Raw genomic sequence first — 21,794 nt, forward strand, 5'->3', positions numbered from 1 at the left:
CTCTACTATCAAGCCATATCTACTAGCTTCATTTAAGTGTTTCCATTCCCCCCTCTACCATAATGCTGCTAATTTTGCTTCATTCATGCCTTAAATTGTGTTAAATTAATTATGAGAGTGGTACATTGGGACTGTCACTTTGTGTGTTTGACGGTATATGTTACATTGCTCGATTCATGCCTAGAAATGCAGCACGGTGGCTTAGTGGTTAGCACCCCTGCCTCACAGCACTGGGGTTATGAGTTCGATTACAGTCCCTGGCCTTATCTGCATGGAGTTTGTATGCTCTCTCTGTGTTTGTTTGCAGTTTCCTCCCACACTCCAAAATCATGATTGCAGGTAATTGGTAAATGATGATGATGATTAAAAGTATAGCATGAGGCCTGGTTGATGCCACCTCTGAGCAGTCAGAAAAGATGTGTGCCCCTACAAATAAAATTAGAAACACCTCCTATTAGCTCATTTTCATAATCTTATCACTCAAAAAATCCAATTTTAGTCTATGATAGTGCAAAACTAGGTGCACAATCCGGACATAGCAAGAAATTCCCCTATCTGCCGAACTTGAATGCCGACATTCTGCCATCACCGGATTTTCTGTCAAAGAAAATTGGCCGCACTTTTACAAAGATGGGTGCTGACATCACAAAGAAGCAGATTTGCACTTCTACGCACTAGTAAATACACCTTTGTGTGTGTAACACCTACATCTCTACACAGATTAGTTTTTTGCTTTTTCGCTTATCTTTACAATCTTTTTTTCATCTAAACAGATAATATTGTTTGACTAAGATATGAGCAAAATGATTCAACACAGTCTCTGTTAATTTCAGTATTTATATATCTGGTCAAGATTAAAAAAAATTGGGAACATAATTGCCATTTAATATAGTCTTTTTACACTCCAAATTTGGTTATAATAAATGGAAAAAATAAATAAATTACACAGGTTATATGCTCATAAGAAACAATTTAAAACAATTCAAGCATAGAGAGAGATGAGATTCACTCATCTCTGTACATGAATGTGCCTTTCATTATTAAAAAGGCTAAAGTTTTTGCACTTTCCAAAACACATAGAAATAACACCATACTGCCCACTTGGTTGTGCCAATAAGATGTGCATGGTACCATGATCACTGTAACATCACTACAAATCTTCCGTGGTAGAGTCTACCACCCCCGCTGTCACATTAAATAAATGTATCCATCAAGCAGCCTGCCAAACAAAAATAGCATATAACCATGTAGGAGCTACAAAAATAAAGTCTACTCAGGAGCCAAACATACTCCAGGTGCACAGGAGAAGCGGGATGATCGAGCTGTTATTTGTACAACATAAAACTTACTGAAAGCATTGACTATGTCTTTCACATTGAAATGTACAACTTTGTTGTTTTATGTTATACAAATCCTCCCATACAGGGCTATGGCGAGATTTGTGTAAGCTGTAAATTACACGCTGAACAAGACTTTATTTTTACTGTAGAAATCTCCGCTTTGTTCGCTGTGCCTGCTGCCAAGTGCTAAATCTGGCATGCGTCTAATATTATTCCACACTTTATTTTAGTCTTCATGGGGTTAATTTGATTTTATATGTATGTCAAGTAGCAGTTAGATATATTTTTAAAAAGTCTTTTTTTTTTCATTTTAATATGGCCTGAGTAGAGTGCTGGGACTCCACATAGAGCAAGAAAAAAATAAAAACGTCCTGTCTGATGGTGCCAAAATCTACATTTTCGTTTGGCTAACAAGTCGCAGCTATTCATATTCTGTTACGTGAGTCAAATTTCAGACCTGACTAGACGGCTCTGGCTCCTGTACTGTGTTGCTGGACTGGTGTGTGACTAAAATTAACTATGATGTTACATCTTGGGCTGTGGGCAATGTTCTTATACAGCTGTTTCACATTGTAAATTAGGAGAAATAATTTGGGTACTGGTCATTAACGAGGATGCATGCTGTGTCAGTAAACATTTGTGTTTTACTAGTGTCTTATAAGCGCGAGGAATCATATTAACGTAGGTGGCTCTGTGTATGTGGCCTTGCTGCTATTTAAGGGAAATAGTTTTTACAGGAAGTACATTCAGACCAAAATTTTACTTTCTAAATACAGTAAAAATGCCCCTAATATTAATGTGTCATCAAGTCCATTTTTGTTTTTTTCTTTTCCTTAATGTGGTTTTGTGAAATCTGAATTTATTTGATGTAAAATAATGCATGTTATGTTTAAAGACATCAGTGCCAGCCTCTGGTTATAATACGCTTATCAGGAGCTGGCGCCCAACTGTGAGATCACATAAACACAGTGTTCTACGCGGGGGCATAACTAGAAATGTCTGGCGGCCCCCATAACAATTTAGCTATGGGGCCCTCAGTACACCACAATATCTGCTCCATATCTAGTTATAGTCTCTATACCTACTCTTCTGCTCCAACGTCACTATAATAGCCATACCTGGAGCTTCCAAAGTTTTGTATTTTGTATTTGCTGCGGAAATCTTGTGGCGCCTAATAAAATAATAATAATAATAATAATAATAATAGTTGGTATTCAATAAAGCAGAGTTCTAATTACATTAGTAGTCTGAATAATATGTATATGGTCATTTTATCTTCATAGCAATCATACAACTGCCTGGATAAATGAATTATGAACCCATACTAAGGACTTTAAGGTACAATTTTTCCTCTGAGACAGTGCCCATATGCTGTCAGGCCCTATAACAGTTACTAGGGGCTGGCTGGGCAGGGGGCATCTGCCCCCTGGGCCGGTCCCATAGAGGGCTACCTTGGGTGGGGTCACTGGCCACCTGCATTTTTTTTTTCATTTAAAATGCTCCTATCAGGCTGTTGAGTCAAGTCTTGCCAGCCCTTCCCTGGCAGTCGCATGGACTGCCACAGCTATAGTTACATACTGTATGCCACGTAAAATATAGTAGCTACTGTAGATTAGGGAGATAACATATTTTTAACCTTTAATCTGAGTCATCTGGAAAAGACAGTGCTAATATTATTATTTTATTATTAACATGTATTTATGCAGCACCAGCATATTCCTTAGCACTTTACAGACTATTGAGAACAAACATAAAACAAGACTAGGTATTAGCAGACAGAGGTGTGAGGGCCCTGCGTGCAAGCTTACAATCTGCAGTGTTACATTTTTACTTGTCAGAAAAAATTTCACTGTGTGGGGTTACACTGAACAGCAGATTTGCCATGCAGCCCTAAGGGTAGAGTTCTCATTAGAGTAAAAAAAGAAAAGATTAAAATAAAAACTATACACACATACACATTACAAAGCACACACGAAGACAAATGCTTCCATTCCCCTTAAGTACATAATGACTGCACTATCTGCATAAATATATCCAAGTAATGTATTATAAATAAGTGACATTTATTTCTGCCCATTTCAAATATGTAAATGGGCTACATAAGTAGTTGGCCTATAAAATAAATATTCAATACAATATACTACCAAAAGAATCCCTAAAAACACAAACAAACCATAAAACTCACATTGAAGTAATACAAAGTAAATAAAGGTCAAAATTAAGAGTAAGACCACTCTAAACATATTTCCTTATCTAATGAATAACTAAATCCCCTCACTGATACTCCATTTGTTTTTTTGTCTTTATTATGTCTTTTAGTCTTCGTTGTGGTGTTGAGCATTTATGTATGACCATTTTATGCATTATACTAAACATTGCTATAGTTTTTTTTTTTGCATTTTAAGTGCTTATCTTTACTAAAATATATATATATATAATTAAATATATACATATTTTAGAGAAGAACAACTGATGGCCACATCTTACATACAGAAAGAGAATTTGTACTAAACTGTTATTCAACATCAAAAAACAGGGGCATTTCCACTGACATAAATTTCCAGGGACAAATGTGTGTAAAACCTGGGACTGCCCTGGAATCTAGAGACAGCTGGTAATTATGTCCTCATGTCCACTGATTTCTGTGCTGCAGAACTTAGGAAAGCTCAATTTTGTTAGCCTGTCAGTGGCTGACATCGCAGGGTAGCTCAGCCTATAAGGGTTACTTCTTCAGGTGCCAACTATGATGAATCTCTTAGTTCCAGTAACCACATTGAGATGATATAATAAAGGTAAAATTAGGAAAGAAACAGATAAAAGCACAAAGTTAGCTAATTAGTAATTCCTTTATGAAATTATTTGAATCATATTGTGGCATAAGGAATTAGAGAATTTTTAATTCCTCGTGATTTCATTCAGGGAATATTGTATCTATCTCTATTCCAGGATAATGCTCCTTTTCTTATTTATATAAGTCAATGTTTGCATATACATGTATGGATGCTAAATTTAAATAGAGTAATCAGCATATTAGGTTTAGCGGTCATAAACTTGTATACAGCCTTGGATAGAACAAACTTTCGAAGGCAGTACACAGGTGTTGAGTGAAAAAAAAATCCTTCTAAGTGTAAGTTGTTCCAGGATTGGAAAAGACAGAAAAAGATAGGGCACTATATTTCAGAGGTGACCCACCCTCCGACACTTGGTGATTATATAAAAGTTTTCTTTGCAATCCACTAAGCAACAGTAATATCCCAAATCATTTTTTTTTTTTAAGTATAAATAATGATTAATAATTATTATACAATATATAGTTTATTAATTGAACTGGATAACTTAAACCGTAAAATATTGCATTAATTGAAAAGTATATAGCAACAGCATATGTATATTTTTTTCTTTATCCGATGTAACAAAACAGTGTGTAATGCAAATGTGTTGCATATTAATTATCAATAAATATATGTGCAATAAATACATGCACAAGTGTTAATATAAATGATATAAAAAAGTATAAAAATAGTTACAATTGCAGTAAGTAAACCAAAATTAATATGAATTCATTCCAATAGCAATTAGTGGTGCTTATACACCAAGAAGGACAATATGACTGTCATCTCTTTTGTATAAATATCATCTGATAGTATTAATCAAGTATCTCACAAATTCATTCATTTGCATGTTTTTCCATACAAACAAATGGTATAGAGTTTTCCATTGTGTACTATCCTATATTGTAAACTCTTATAATAATGCATAAATATAGCACCAGTCCCTTTTCAGCACCAAAAACCAATGACAGGTCAGGAAAGTCTTGCTGCTGTCCATGGTACTGTAGAACCAGTGTTCTTCATGATCCATGACTCATCAACTCCTCACCGACCATTGTTGTGTTGTCCATCCTTCCTGTCTGTTTATTTCTACTTAGAACCTTAGCCATTCATGCCTTATTTATTCTCTGGAAGTATTTATCACTACCACTAACCTTTATCTAAAAGTTTGCTACTGAACTTCCCCTTGTTTCTGCCTCCAAAATAGCTCCACATTAGGCAGAATTAACTAGGGCGACAAATCAAGATCAATTTTTGCTATTGTTTTTAACAATTTTGCCTTCTGGTAGAAAGAATTACCATTTATTCATGATCTATCTACTTGTGAGATGGAAATTTCAGCCTACGTGTAACAATTTAGCTCGAAACAAATAATCGCCATGTCACTCACTCTCCTATAAATTTGAATGGTACACTTGCAATAGAGTTAGCGATCATGTAGCATATGATGACAGGATAGTATTGAGAGGTACTTGTATCCTAGTCCTGTTCTCATTCTGTAGCTGCTGGTTCCCTATGGGAGGAGCTAAACCTGTTGCTCTGTAGACTGACTGTTAGACAAAGATGCAGAGAGCAGCTAGTGTAGCAAGTAGAGATGTTCACTGGCCCCCGTGTTCTGGTTTTGGTTTTGTATCTGGATTAACTTCCTGTTTTGGTTTTAGTTTTGGATCCTGATTTTTTTCTAAAATTCCTATTCTTTTTTGCTAAAATCACATATTTTTGCTTTTTTTCCCCCTACATTATTACTAACCCTAATAACACTAATTTCAAGTCATTTGCAGTCAATATTGACCACCTCACAGGTCACAATATTATTTTCACACACTTTCAAACAAAGACTGCAGATTTAGAAGACCAAGCCTGCCAGACCTATGATTTCTATTTCAGCAATGACAATTAGCAATGGAGCAATGGATCTCTCCTGAATGTCACTGGAAACTTTGAAGAACACTGCTACCCCCTCCTCTTTCCTTTACACCTATGACGCTTCCCAACTGCACTAGAGACTGGCAAGAACTGTGCTACCCCTTCTGTATCCCTCTGTGAAATGGCGCTGGAATCGCCGTGGAGGGCGGTACTTCTAGAATCCATAGCTCGCGAGATCCGAGATCCCACGACATAATCATTACGTTTTGCCTCGTTTTCAATTCCGAGGGTGCGCGAAAGTACCGAGCCGGCTCGACTCAGTACTCGGATCTGCTAAGCTCGGGTGTGTTCGGTTCTCGGGGAACCGAGCCTGAGCATCTCTAGTAGAAAGGGACCAACAGTTACATAAGATAAGGTATGTAATCAATAATGCCCTACAGCCACTGCCATACTTTTAAGGATGGACTTAGCTTAGTATAAATTAAAATGCAGCGGATTCAGGAGAACTATCGTAATACAAACCTCTATGTAAAACAAAATGTATATATCCAACTTGTTTTTATTTATAGTAAATTAATAAATGAGTTGACCACTGTCAGACAACCCTCATATTCCACTCTCTGCATTTACTCTAGTAAGACTCTTATCTTTACCTGATGCGAGAAACTGTAAAACATCAAAACTTGTGTGAAATCAGTGAGCAGGGGGCCAGTCCATTGTGAAGCATTGTAATGGAACAGGCTTGAAAGGGAGTTTTCAATCTAGATCTCTGTGACCCTAATTATTCCCTGCTTGCTATATATGCCATTTACTCTCTAGATACCAGAGGTATAGACAAATTACATAGCATTAATAACTGCAATATTGTGATGTGAGGGACCCCTCAGCCCAATTCAAGAATGAAAAAAGCTCTAACGCAATGGAAAAAAAGAAGCCTCATACATGTGAATGATGGTTCTTTATATGTGATACACCTATAGCTGAATAAAATCACTTGTCAGATAGGAGATCTTTTAACTGACCTATACTATATGACAACTAAAGTTAAGTAAGTGTTGACATTTATAGACTAAACAAAGTTTTGTGTCAAAGGGATATCCTGGTATTGTAGGGCTAGGGCTCTATTCAAATGAACACAGGATTTATGTACAATGTATATAAAACCCTATTCATACTTAATATGTCAAATGTGTCAGCATCCTCATTGCTACTGGCCCTGTGAAGACACTCAGCAGTTTTGTAATGTAACACACTACTTCTCTCACCACCCTAGTCTGCTGAAAACATAGCCAACAGACTAAGCTTGGTGCTCTCACCCTTCCCAATCATGAAGCCAAAATACCATTGGTTTCAGCCTCATTATGTGACTCATATAGAATAATAGTTGGACAGCACTGCATAAATGACCTGGCAAGGTACTCTCTGCTTGAGGATAATGAACATAGACTAATTAGCTCATATTATTTTACCTTCATAAAATGTACAATATGAACTGTCAGTCCAAATGGCTGTGCTTGGAGCACTTGGACTTAGCCAAGTGGTGGGTGTGATATGAGGCTATTCCACTTTGTACACAGCCCATCCCTTACTGCTACAAGTTGGCAAAGAACTCATAGGCACCACACCTTAAATGAACCAAATACACATATTCTGACACTGTTCCCATTTCCACTGATTCACTCATTTTTACTTACTTGGACGGATTTTGGCAGTGAATGTTTTAAAGTAGCCAAGTGATGAAGTTGTGTTCATTTATCAAACTAAATGAGCCCATCGTGATGGGAGAATCAGACCAACAAATTTTCACACACAGATGTCTGCAGGTTACATTGAATTTGAACGCGTTATTGTGCATGCTTAGTTCTTCTGTCTTATTTGATAATATGATACTTGTGAGATAGCATGCAAACAGCTCTACTGCCCATTTATTATAAGACTAGACTGAAGGGTAGAACATTACTTCCATAAATATATAACAAACTTGTTTGTATTTTAGACACATAATTCTTTCTGGAACTGTCATCAGAGTTGAAGCTAAAGGGGGATGTATCAAAGTGTGGTTTTTCCAAATAGAAATTTTTAATTTTACTTTTCGTGCGGTGTTCAAAGCATGCGATTTATAAAAACTGCACGTCAAGCCGCATCTGGCAAACCACCATGCTGGATTTGTGTCCTGGAGCCAAGCAAATGGTGTAATATATCAAGCAGCGGTTTGAAAAACTGGTTCTCGTTGGGAAGCTTGGTAAATTGTTTGAAGCTTATACAGAGATAAACAACACAAATATTATGTTATTTACAACTTTAAAAATACAGTTGCATCCACAGCATTAATGTAACATATTTGATATGCCATCATCATCAGACAGTAATATTGTGTCCCATGACAATGGGACACACAAAGATATGCCTCTTTGAAGGTGAATCTTAATGATACATGGTAGTCAAAATTGGATGCACCACAAAGGGTTGAATCAGGAGAAATCATTTTTTGTATATGTGGTTTGCAGTAAATCTCATGTGGTATGCGTATTTTTAAACCAAAATACATCAGATGAGATTTTACACAAACCACACATTAATAAAAACTGCAGTTTGTGTTTGAAAACTTCATCCAGTTGATGGTGGTTTTAAAATCACTAAAATACTGCTCTTTGATACATCCCACCTAAGTGTATATACATTTCCAACCAAAGTATGACAATTGACTTAATGTGGTCTTGTGTCTTAAGGCAACACAAATGTAACAAAACCAATGGATGGTTTGATTGAATTGAATGAATTGTATTGACACGCGCCCTTGCTTTTTTTGGCCAAACACATCCCTTCACACTTGACAATGGGGAAATCATCTTTCAATAGATACAAAGTCACATACAAGCCCACAGACAATACAATGGTTGGCCAATTCGGTAAAACTAATGACTAGCCAAAATCACACTGTAGGCAGTCAGCAGGGCCACCACAGGAGGTATCTAGACTGACTAGGGGTGCATCATGATCTGCTTGACCCACCCCCTTTTTTTAGTTGTAGTGTTTTACTTTTATCATTGCTTTGTGGAAGCTCCCAGTCACTAATAGGCTAAGAGTGCATCATGCAGTGACCTCAGCACTGTGCGCGTACTTCCAGCCTGTCAGTGACTGGGAGCCACCACATCACGTCAAGAAGGAATTGAGCAATAGAGGAAGAACAGGGGCATAGAAACAATAAGGTACATGCATTGGGGAGGGGGGAGGGGGGCATTGGGTTATAAGTAGCTGTACATGTTTATTGGTAGAGGTCACCTTCTGATGTTTTGTGCCCTGGCCATGAACTTTGCTTTAGTACCATGATAACTACAGCCAGGCCCAATTAAAATGCACTGCATTGCTTCTACATTAGGGTTGCTGTGAAACACATAATTACATCACCTAGAGTAATTCCCTGAAGTACTGGGCACATTAGGACAGAAGGACAGGGAAGACAAGAATCAGGTTTCCCCAGTACAAAAGAAGTTAAAGTGCCCCCGTCCCCCACCAAAAAAGAGTACAAATAAATAATTTAAATATATAAACATGGAATGCTGTAAAGGTCCTTGTCATCCATGTGATGGCATTTTAATATAAGTGATTTGGGGGATTGGGACCAGTGATTTGGACATGCCAATGTTATTTTCAGAGCGATAAAGCAGGGCTTTGTCTGTTTCATTTGTACCAGACCCGACAATTTCTTATGGCAGCCCTGGCATTCAGCTATACATTCATTTTCTCCAAGGCTTAACCTCCTAGCACACTATCTTAACCTCCTAAGCCTAAGTGTTTAATTTACTAGATCACAAGATCTAGACAAGCTTAATTCATAACCATAAAATGTCTGCTGTGACACAAAAAGGGTAATTGTAGTTTGAAACTTTAGTGTATATTTATTACTAGAATATAAACATCACTGTCTTATTGTTACCACACAGAAATATTGAATTCTAATGCCATACCAGCGTAAGCTGAAATTCTAAGCAAAGATCTATTCTATATTGCCTAATCCTTGTTTTTTAATGGGTAGATAACTTTAGGGGAAGAAGGAAGGAATAGAAAAAAATACAAGCCAGACCACTCAGAATTAACTACTCACAAATCATTGGGAGGTAATGAAAGCTGAATCATTTCAAACATGTAAATTCTGCAGCAACAAATATCATAAAAATGTTTATTTTGGATAGCGGAGGAGCTGAAATAAATTACAAGGTTCTAATAAAGCTTCACACATACAAAATAAGGGAAGGAACCACAGCCGCTTTTAAAGCACACCATACAGAGGAAGAAACCTCACACATGGTAGGCAACAAATTCTGATTATTTATATTAAAATAAAAGGTCACACACAATAAACTAAATATGTGTTTAGTTATGTACTGTGTGATCAGTATGTGTTTACTGTACAGTTGTGTGCTCCTTTAAATAAAATATTAATGTTTTGTATAATTGCTTTAACCACACTTGCCAACTTTGACAAGGAGTGCTCTGGGAGATTGGGGTGAGGTGGGCATGTTGGGGGCAGGACCAGGTGGATTGCAGATTTTGGCCCTAAACATACATCACATTTTCTGACCAATTACAACAGGGGGGGGGTCACATTCATTTGAAATTCACATTTGAAACCCCACCACCTGACACTTTACTATTGAGGTGGTTAGGAACCGGGAGGATTCCCTGCAGAAATTCGGGAGTCTCTTGGACATTCCGGGAGAGTAGGCAACTATGGCTTTAATATGTTTTTGTAATGGAGAGCACTGAAAAACAATAGCAACTATGCCTCATCAAAATCACAATGGGTGACAAATCATGTAGTGATTTCACCATATACCTGCAGTAGAATAAGAGTCCTTGCACAAGCGTATTTTTTTTAAAACATCTTTCATTTTTGTGTCTTAAAAAACAAACCCAAAAAAGTTATAATGAACACAGACCATTTTATTGTTTTTTTTGTCTTCTGACCTTTGTCCAATTTTAAAAATGCAGCTTGTTATTTTCAATATTTTTTTAAAATGTAACTAGCATGCAATTTACATACAAAAAATATGATTGAATCGGGATTTTAAAAAATAACATAGAAATGCTTATTATTGAAAAATGCACTTTTTAAAAAATAGACATATAATAACTAACTATTTTTATTAATTTAAGTGAATTTTTTTTTAGCAAGGGCTAATTCCAAGGAAATATCCTAATATTCCTTTAGTGCTATTTCAAATGAAATAATCCATCCAAACTAAACACCCTTTATGTTTCCTTATGGGAACAATCCAAAGTACTTTAAAGTACATGTAGATTATATTGTCTGTTACAGATATTACTCAGCTTCTATATTATTCCAATCCAAGGAGCATATTCAATTAACTTTGGAGTGCCTCTGGAACACAACGGCACTCCACGGGTGTACGAGGATAAAACTGTGATGTTGAGGTACCATAGTACCTGCAAATGTGAGTAGCTGTGATGTTTGGAGGAACATCACTGCTAATTAAATATAATCAAGTGCACAATTTGTTTGTAATAATCAAATTATCCTCTTTTGTTATTTATGTATATTGTTATTTATGTAAGTTTACTTTCTGTTTTTTTCACTTTAGTGTCTTATTGTAATCCCTCTCTGAATGTCTGTGTGGAACAAGGATCTCCTTTCTAAATGAGAGATATCCTATTTTAATATTAGGGGCTAGATTTACTAACAGGCGTGTTTGTAAACCCGCCGACTTTCGGCGGGTTTGGCGGCAGTTTAGCCATCGCCGGATTTACTAAGGCTAAACCCGCCGTCCAAACGGCCAGAAATGATGTTTTCAAACCCGCCTCTGTATAAAGCGCCATGACGGTTTCAACAATGTTCAACATACAAACAGCCGGATTTACTATTAGGGGGTTTATAAAGCTGCCGGAAAACCGCCATTCAATAGACCAAAATGAAAGCGCTGCTTGTGAGCAGCGAGATTGTTCAAACAGCTGCTGTTTCAGATATTTAGTCAATCAGAACATAAGAGAAAGCACCTTTGATATTTTAATCATTTGGAAAATCATTATTTATTGCTAAAGGGACAAAATAAATGTAATAATAATTTATGAAATAATTTTTTTTTATATTTTTTTTTTAAAGGGACACTGTTATAGCATTATATTTTGTAGAAAATGTGAATATATAATATTAATAACTGATTGTTAATGGTGGATATAATTATTTATGTTGCACAATTTGTCATGACATATTGTCAAAATAATGTAATAATTAAATAATTTTATCCCCTTTATATAATGAAATTTTTTTATTCCCTCATAAGATAATATTTTATTCATTTTGCCCCTTAATTAATAAATAATGATTGCCAACATAATTTAAATGTCAATGGTACTTTCTCTAATGTTCTGAATGTCAAAATAGTTCAAACAGCATATTTAAGCTATCAAGCCATTCTGAAGCAGGTATTAAAACTGTCCTGTCCTGTCTTTTGGCTGGCGGTTTTGTGGCGGTTTCATCCAAACCGCCGGCGGTTTGGACAAAACCGCCGGCGGTTTAGCTTTTTCAATCCGCCACACATCGCCAGTCATTTTAAATTGAAGCCTCAAGTCGCCCTATAGTAAATGCGGCGGTTTGAACCACTAAACCGCCGGCGATGAGTGGCGGTTTCAAACCGCCACCAAACACGATTCTTAGTAAATCTAACCCTAGGGGCTAGATTTACTATCAGGCGTGATGCACGGCGGCTTCAAACCGCCATGCATCGCGGCGGTTTTCCGGCGTGTTTGCATTGCAAACAGCCGGATTTATTAATGGGCGCTTGTCAGCTTCAATTCGAAGCCGCCGGCGATGTAACGGCGGGATGTAATGCTCAAAGCCGCCGGCGGCTTTGAATAGAACATGGCGCTTTTGCTTTAAATGACGGCGCTTTTGTGTAAAGGCGGTTTTTTTGAAAATTACACCTGTCTCATAGCCTGTTACTATTGGCTATTTTAAAAATCAGGAGATTTGACATCACAAGCCCTATATAAACCACTGGCCTGACACTTTTTCTTTGATAGGGGTTTGAGGAGTTTTTTGAGAGGAGTTTGGAGGATAGTGGTTTGCTGAGAGTTGGTGAGAGTTGGAGTTTGGTGGATTGGTGGAGCGATATCTGTTTGAAGTGTGAGTAGTCCTGTGGTTTTTGCCTGTTTTGTACATTTATTTTCTCATTTATTTTCTGTCTTGTATTTTTTGTATTTGTCCTTTGTCTGTGTTACTTGTGTGTGACTGTGTGGAGAGTGTGTCTGTAGGTAGTGTAGTTTGTTCTTTGTGTTTGTAAGTCCTTCAGTGTTTTGTGTTTTTCTGTCTTCTGGGTAAAAATGTCCAGAGATAGGAGGGGAGAACAGGCTGAGGAGAGGGAGATGGAGGTTGAGGGGTCAGAGGAGGGAGAGGGAGAGGTTGAGGAGACAGGACAGGGCAGGGAGACCAAGACAGGGAGGAATGTGCGCTTCTCACATGATGAGAATTGTGTGTTGGTGCACAACATCATTCCCTGCTACGAGGTCATCCTAGGGAACCTGGCAGCCCGGACTCCTCTAAGGCGGCGTCACCAACTGTGGGGGAGAGTCTGTGATGCCGTGAACGCGGTGGGCCCACTGAAGCGGACAGTGGCACACTGCCGCAAGCGCTTCTCTGATATTAAGAGGAGGCTTAAAGAGAAGATGGCCCAGGAAAGGAGGTCGACAAGGCGCACGGGTGGTGGCCCCCCACTTCGTATGGAGTACACCACGTACGAGGAGGAGCTGCGCCAGATAATGCCGGCAGAAATTGTAGAGGGCATAAATGTCCAGGACACCGACTCGCCCTCTTTTGGCCAAGTAGTTGGTGAGTTATTTGTTTTTTTTACCCTAACAGTATTTTAACTGCTTTTCTCTTTTTAAAACTGCTTTTCTCTTTTTAAAACTGCTTTTCTCTTTTTAAAACTGCTTTTCTCTTTTTAAAACTGCTTTTCTCTTTGCAAACGTTTTTTTTTTTATTTTTTGTTTTCTTTTTCAAAGTGTATATTTGCCTCTAATAGTTTGTAAAGGTTTTTTTTTCTCATAGAAAAAAAAAAAAATTGTAAACACATTTGTGCAATAAACAGTATATTTGGATTTTTTTTGTTTCTGGAAATACATTGTATGCTTTTTCTAATATATCCAGAATCGCCAGGACCGCAGTTCAGTCCCAGTGCCAGACCTACACCTCCACCTTCAGCGAGAGATTCGGGCACAGACGAGCAAGCAGGTGCGTGATTTCTGTTTAGGAGAGAAATAATGGAGTTACTTGATTTTCTGTGCAAATGTTGCTGTCAATGTTGTTTTTTTTTTTTCTTTTTATTGTTTGCAATGAGAAGTTAGGGCTACATTTTACTCAACTGATATGTTGCCTATAGAAACCCATCAGAATATACCTTTACTTTATTTATTGCATTCAACAAAATGACAGCTAAAATCTGATTGGTTGCTATAGGCAACATCTCCACTTTTGATAGCATGCACTTTAGTCAAAATAACCCAGCATGTACTACACAGTCCTAATGATAATGGGTATTAAAAGGATAATAAGTGCATCCGTAAGCAGGTAGCATAGGACTAGAAATCAGGAATGCAAACATTGTGAAAGAATCTGTAGTTGCTAAAGATTATTCTTTCCTATCCAGTGTTCAGAATGCAATATACAAACATATTATATACTATATACTTACCGTCATTTTTCATACACAGGGCCCTCTTCATACCAGCCACCTCAGGCGGAGTCCCTGGAAATGTCCCCTGAGCCAGAGGATCTAACAACCATCACCCTGGTAGAAGTGGATGCCCCTGTGTCTGGCCTCCAGGAAGTTTCACCTGGCCCTGCTGAACCATCACACCAGCAACCTGCACCTGCACCTATGGACCCAGCCAGAGAAATGGCGCTGTCTATTGGCGCATTCCAGCAGCAACAGACATTATTCATGGACAGGCAAACTGGGCACATGTCACAAATTGCGGCCCAGTTGAGGCGAATACACCGCTCCACGAGCCAAATCCCTGCTGCAATAAACCGGCTGGCGAGCGCTTTGGAGCAGACAAATGTGCAGCTGGCCCAAATGTCTGGGTCTGTGGACGCCATGCATTCCTCCATTCGCGAGGGGAATGCCAACGTTATCCGGCTGGCAGGCCAACTCCAGCAGGAACTGATTGCCCGCTTGCCGGCCCCTTTTTCATCGGCCTCCACCAGTGCCGCTAGCACGCCTACCACATCTCTACAGAGTACTCCTCCAAGGAGAGGTGCTCGCACCAGGGGTGGGCGAGGGAGGGGAGAGAGTGGCACCAAGCATAGCGATATGCCTGCAAAAAGACATCGCTAGCACAATGTTTGTTATTTATTAATGTTTTGTCAAGTTTCTATAACGATTATACGTTTTTATTTATTGTGTTCTGCAATAAATGCAGTTAAATTTCTATTGTGTCAGTCTTTCTTTTCTGCACATTAAACAAGAGTATTCTGATTTTTTAACAACTATGCACTAATTTCATGTAAACATTGACCTCTGACTGTCACATTCCAGGGATGTTCATATTTACCACATGAGGAGTACACACTATCCTGTTTTTAAAGGTTCCAATGTACAAAAAATTTACAATAAAATACTAAAATTGCACTCACATAAAACACATTTTTGAGCAAAAAATGTTTTTCATACTATGTACTTACAAGTAAAGTAGTTTGCAATTAGACGGTCTCTAATCTCCCTTCCGCCCTCTGTGCTCTGCACATCACCAGATGTGACACGGACCCCTTCTTCTTCACTGTCTACTGCAATAATCGGTGGGGTAAGTTGATGTATTGCTAGATTATGTATCAAACAGCCAGCCAGGATAATTTCAGACCCCTTTTCAGGTGCATACATAGCCACACAACCCGATTATTCTAGTAACCTGAATCTAGTTTACCAAAGTACAAAGGTACGCTATAACACACCTCTACTAAATCAGTAAATAAATTGCATGGTGGGAAGACACAAGAGAAAAAGAAACCAAAACAACACTGCAATTACAAGACACTGGCCTTTTAACATATACAATCCCAAAGTAAAAAAATTTGTACATGAAATGGCCCTTTTCCTTCTGTTCTGATTGCCCAAATATCAGAAACAGCACACTGTTTGAGCAATCTCGCCGCTCACAAGCAGCGCTTTCATTTTGGTCTATTGAATGGTGGTTTTCCGGCGGCTTTATAAACCCCCTAATAGTAAATCCGGCTGTTTGTATGTTGAACATTGTTGAAACCGTCATGGCGATGTATACAGAGGCGGGTTTGAAAACATCTTTTCTGGTCGTTTGGACGGCGGGTTTAGCCTTAGTAAATCCGGCGATGGCTAAACCGCCGCCAAACCCGCCGAAATTCGCCGGGTTTACAAACACGCCTGATAGTAAATCTAGCCCTAGGGGCTAGATTTACTATCAGGCGTGATGCATGGCGGCTTCAAACCGCCATGCATCGCGGCGGTTTTCCGGCGTGTTTGCATTGCAAACAGCCGGATTTACTAATGGGCGCTTGTCAGCTTCAATTCGAAGCCGCCGGCGATGTAACGGCGGGATGTAATGCTCAAAGCCGCCGGCGGCTTTGAATAGAACATGGCGCTTTTGCTTTAAATGACGGCGCTTTTGTGTAAAGGCGGTTTTTTTGAAAATTACACCTGTCTCCTGGCCTGTTACTATTGGCTATTTTAAAAATCAGGAGATTTGACATCACAAGCCCTATATAAACCACTGGCCTGACACTTTTTCTTTGATAGGGGTTTGAGGAGTTTTTTGAGAGGAGTTTGGAGGATAGTGGTTTGCTGAGAGTTGGTGAGAGTTGGAGTTTGGTGGATTGGTGGAGCGATATCTGTTTGAAGTGTGAGTAGTCCTGTGGTTTTTGCCTGTTTTGTACATTTATTTTCTCATTTATTTTCTGTCTTGTATTTTTTGTATTTGTCCTTTGTCTGTGTTACTTGTGTGTGACTGTGTGGAGAGTGTGTCTGTAGGTAGTAGGGATGTGCACCGGCGACTTTTGAGGTCTCGTGTTTTGTGTTTTGGATCCGGATTTTCGTTATTTTTGAGGTTCGGATTTGTCTCGCAAAACACTTGACGAAAGGTCTCGGTTCGGATTTAAGGTATTGGATTCGGATTTTTTTTGAAAAAAACATAAAAAGTTTAAAAATCAAGTTTTTGGGCTTATTTTCACTCCTAGGCTATTATTAACCTCAATAACATTCAATAACAAGCATTTCCACTAATTTACAGTGTATTCTGAACACCTCACAATATAGTTATTAGTCCAAAACGTTGCAACAAGGTATCTTTCTGGACTGCGTAGAGGAGTGGGTCACCACAATATATTATAAACCCTGAACTTTTATGATTCGCACCAATAATTGTACCTGGACTGCGTAGAGGAGTGGGTCACCACAATATATATTAAAAACTCTGAACTTTTATGATTCGCACCAATAATTGTACCTGGACTGCGTAGAGGAGTGGGTCACCACAATATCTTAAAAACCCTGAACTTTTATGATTCGCACCAATAATTGTACCTGGACTGCGTGGAGGAGTGGGTCACCACAATATATTAAAAACCCTGAACTTTTATGATTCGCACCAATAATTGTACCTGGACTGCGTAGAGGAGTGGGTCACCACAATATATATTAAAAACCCTGAACTTTTATGATTCGCACCAATAAATGTACCTGGACTGCGTAGAGGAGTGGGTCACCACAATATCTATTAAAAACCCTGAACTTTTATGATTCGCACCAATAAATGTACCTGGACTGCGTAGAGGAGTGGGTCACCACAATATATATTAAAAACCCTGAACTTTTATGATTCGCACCAATAAATGTACCTGGACTGCGTAGAGGAGTGGGTCACCACAATATATATTAAAAACCCTGAACTTTTATGATTCGCACCAATAAATGTACCTGGACTGCGTAGAGGAGTGGGTCACCACAATATATATTAAAAACCCTGAACTTTTATGAATCGCACCAATAAATGTACCTGGACTGCGTAGAGGAGTGGGTCACCACAATATATATTAAAAACCCTGAACTTTTATGATTCGCACCAATAAATGTATCTGGACTGCGTAGAGGAGTGGGCACTGGGCACCACAATAAAATATATAAAAAACCTTCAACAGATCTGCATTACACTACACATACGGCTGCTCCTCCATCCTCTCCATCATATACATGTTGGAGTTTTAGCGTGTGACAACCTCTTGTTTTTGATAATGTCAGTGCATTTGGAATATTTTTCAATTTGCCCCACACCACTGAATGTACTTTATCTATGATACGCAATACGCATCTATCTATCTTGACTGCGTAGTGTGGTGGCCCCGGTACACAATTTGGTACCGAGGCCACAATATAATTTAAAAACCCTCCACGTGTCGGAATTCCACCAAACAAGTATCTGGACTGCATAGTGGGGTGGCCCCGGTACCCAATTTGATACCGGGGCCACAATACCTCCTCCAAACATGCTCCAGACAATTCGTCATTGACAGACCCCAGGCAGACAGGGTCGTAGTGTTATTGTTTGACTTTGTAAACCCAAAAAAATGTCCCTGTTGCACTTGCACATAGTCGTGCAATGAAGACTGACTTTTTCATTTAAAGGCACGATCTTTAAAGTGTCAGAAAGAGAGAGAAGACACAGGAGAGGAGAGTTGTAGCTGGGGACCTGGGGTGGAAGCTCCCAGGCTCCCCCAGCATTGCCTGGAAGTCTGAGCGTGGTGACTGAGCCAGGGCAAGGAATGTGTGCCCTGGATGAGGGGGAGAACTCCATGCCACTATAGTGAACCCAAGAGAGAGGGGGACACTGCACATGGAAGAGGCCCTGGAGTGAGGGCTGCTACAAGAGGCATGGTAGCTGTAGTGTCAGATCCTGAGGCTGAGAGTACACAGAGTGACGTGTCAGAGCACAGGAGACATTATCCCCGCAGAGGAGGGATGAGCTGCAGTTGAGAGGTCTGTTGTTGAAATAGGACATGCACACTTTAACAAACCAATCATTTCAGCGACAGGGCCTACCAAACAACTTTGACTGAAATGATTGGTTTGTTTGGGCCCCCACACCAAAAAAGCTATTCATCTCTCCCTGTACAGACTAAACAGGCTCTACTGAGGCAAGATGTCGTCCTCATCCTCAACCTCTGATTCCTCTCCCCCTACAGTGTGTACTTCCTCCTCATCACACATTATCAATTCGTCCCCGCTGGACTCCACAACCACAGGTCCCTCTGTGGTATCTGGAGGGCAGTGCTGTACTTCATTGAGGAATTGATTATTCATTTTTATAAACATCATTTTTTCAACGTTGTGAGGAAGCAACCTCCTTCGCCGCTCACTGACCAGGTTCCCCGCTGCACTAAAAACTCTTTCCGAGTACACACTGGAGGGGGGACAACTCAGGTAAAATAGAGCCAGTTTGTACAGGGGCTTCCAAACTGCCTTTTTTTCCTGCCAGTAACAATATGGACTGTCTGACATGTCTACTTGGATGGTGTCAGCAAAGTAATCATCCACAATTTTTTCTATTGTCACAGCATCCAATGCAGCGAGAGTAGACATGTCTGCAATGGTTGGCAGGTCCTTCAGTCCGGACCAGATGTTATCAGCATCCCCGCCAGTGCCTCTTTTGGGAAAACTGAGCTTTTTCCTCGCAGCCATAGATGTGGAAGAAAATGAGGGTGGAGCTGTTGGCATGTCACGGTCCTCTTCAGAGGACAATCTCCTGACCAGCAGGTCTTTGCACCGCTGTAGATTTGTGTCCGCCGGAAACAGAGACACAACATACGCTTTAAACCGAGGATCGAGCACGGTGGCCAGAATGTATTCCTCTGACTTTAAAAGAGTGACCACCCTCGGATCCTGGCAAAGCGTACGAAGGGCTACATCCACAAGAGCTACATGCTTGCTGTAATCGCAATGGCTTACCAGCTCCTCCCTCACTTTCTCCAGCTGCTTCTGCAACAGCCTGATCAGGGGAATGACCTGACTCAAGCTGGCAGTGTCGGAACTGACTTCTCGTGTGGCAAGTTCAAATGGCTGCAGAACCTTGCACAACACGGAAATCAGTCTCCACTGCGCTTGACTCAGGCGCATCCCCACTCCTTTGCCTATGTCGTAGGTGGCTGTGTAGGCCTGAATGGCCTTTTGCTGCTCCTCCATCCTCTGCAGCATATAGAGGGTGGAGTTCCAGCGCGTCACAACCTCTTGTTTGAGGTGATGGCAGGGCAGGTTCAAGCTTTTTTGATGTGCCTCTAGTCTGCGGTAGGCACTGGCTGAATGCCGAAAGTGTCCAGCAATTTTGCGGGCCATCGCAAGCATCTCCTGCACACCCCTGTCACTCTTGAGGTAATGCTGCACCACCAAATTAATGGTGTGGGCAAAACATGGGACGTGCTGGAAATTGCCCATATTTAATGCCCGCACAATGTTACTGGCATTGTCTGACACCACAAATCCCCATGAGAGTCTAAGTGGGGTAAGCCACTGGGAGATAATTTCCCTCATTTTCTCTAATATGTTGTCAGCGTTGTGCCTCTTATTAAAGCCTGTAATGCACAATGTTGCCTGCCTTTGCATGAGCAGCCATTTTGTAGATGCTGCTACTGATGCAGCTGTTGCTGTTGCTGCGGAAGGGGATGCATCTACCCAGTGGGCTGTCACAGTCATATAGTCCTTCGTTTGCCCAGAACCACTTGTCCACATGTCTGTGGTTAAGTGGACAGTGGGTACAACCGCATTTTTAAGAGCACTGAGGACACTTGATCGTACTTCTCTGTACATTTTTGGTATCGCCTGCCTAGTGAAGTGGAATCTCGAGGGGATTTGGTACCGGGGACACAATACCTCCATCAACCCTCTAAATCCCACTCCACTGATGGCGGACACCGGGCGCACGTCTAACACCAACATTGCAGTTACAGCCGCAGTTATACGCTTTGCAATAGGGTGACTACTATCGTATTTGGTGGTCATGGCAAACGACTGTTGGACGGTCAATTGTTTGGTGAAAGACTTAGCGGTCTTACGACTTCCCCTCTGGGAAGATGACCGACTAACAGCAGCAACAGCAGCAGTGGCAGTAGTAGGCGTACCGCTGCAGGATTCCTCGGATGAATCCCGTATTGAGGAGGACTCAGTCTGGCTGCTGACTTGGGCTGCAGGACTGAATCTGATGGAGATTGTGGAGGAAGTTGACGAGGAGGGTGTTGCTGGTGTGTATCCAACTGGACCACGGGATTTAGGTGTCCCTGTACCGATGAGGGTCCTAGCCCCAGTTCCTGAACTAACCACTGAACTATGAAGGTTATTCAGGTGACGTATAAGGGAGGATGTTCCTAGGTGGGCAAGATCCTTACCCCTGCTTATTTGAGCTTTACATAAGCTACATATTGCCATACATTGGTTGTCTGGATTTGGATAAAAATAACTCCAGACCGAAGAGGTGCATTTTTTGGTCTTCTGACCAGGCATGACGATGGGCTTTTTCATCCCATGGACATCAGCTGTTTCCCCCCCTGGTGCCTCATTTACAATAACCACATCACCATCCTCATCATCAAGTTCCTCCACAGCGCCAGCTACATCATCAATAGCCTCCTCCCGAGCCACCTCTTCCCGTACAGTGATGGGAAGGTCAGGCTTGACAACCACCAACACCCTTGGACTCGCCTTGGGGATTTGTGATAATTTCTCTTTAG

This window comes from Mixophyes fleayi, chromosome 6 (genome assembly GCF_038048845.1).
Source record: "Mixophyes fleayi isolate aMixFle1 chromosome 6, aMixFle1.hap1, whole genome shotgun sequence".
In the NCBI taxonomy this organism is placed as follows: domain Eukaryota; kingdom Metazoa; phylum Chordata; class Amphibia; order Anura; family Limnodynastidae; genus Mixophyes; species Mixophyes fleayi.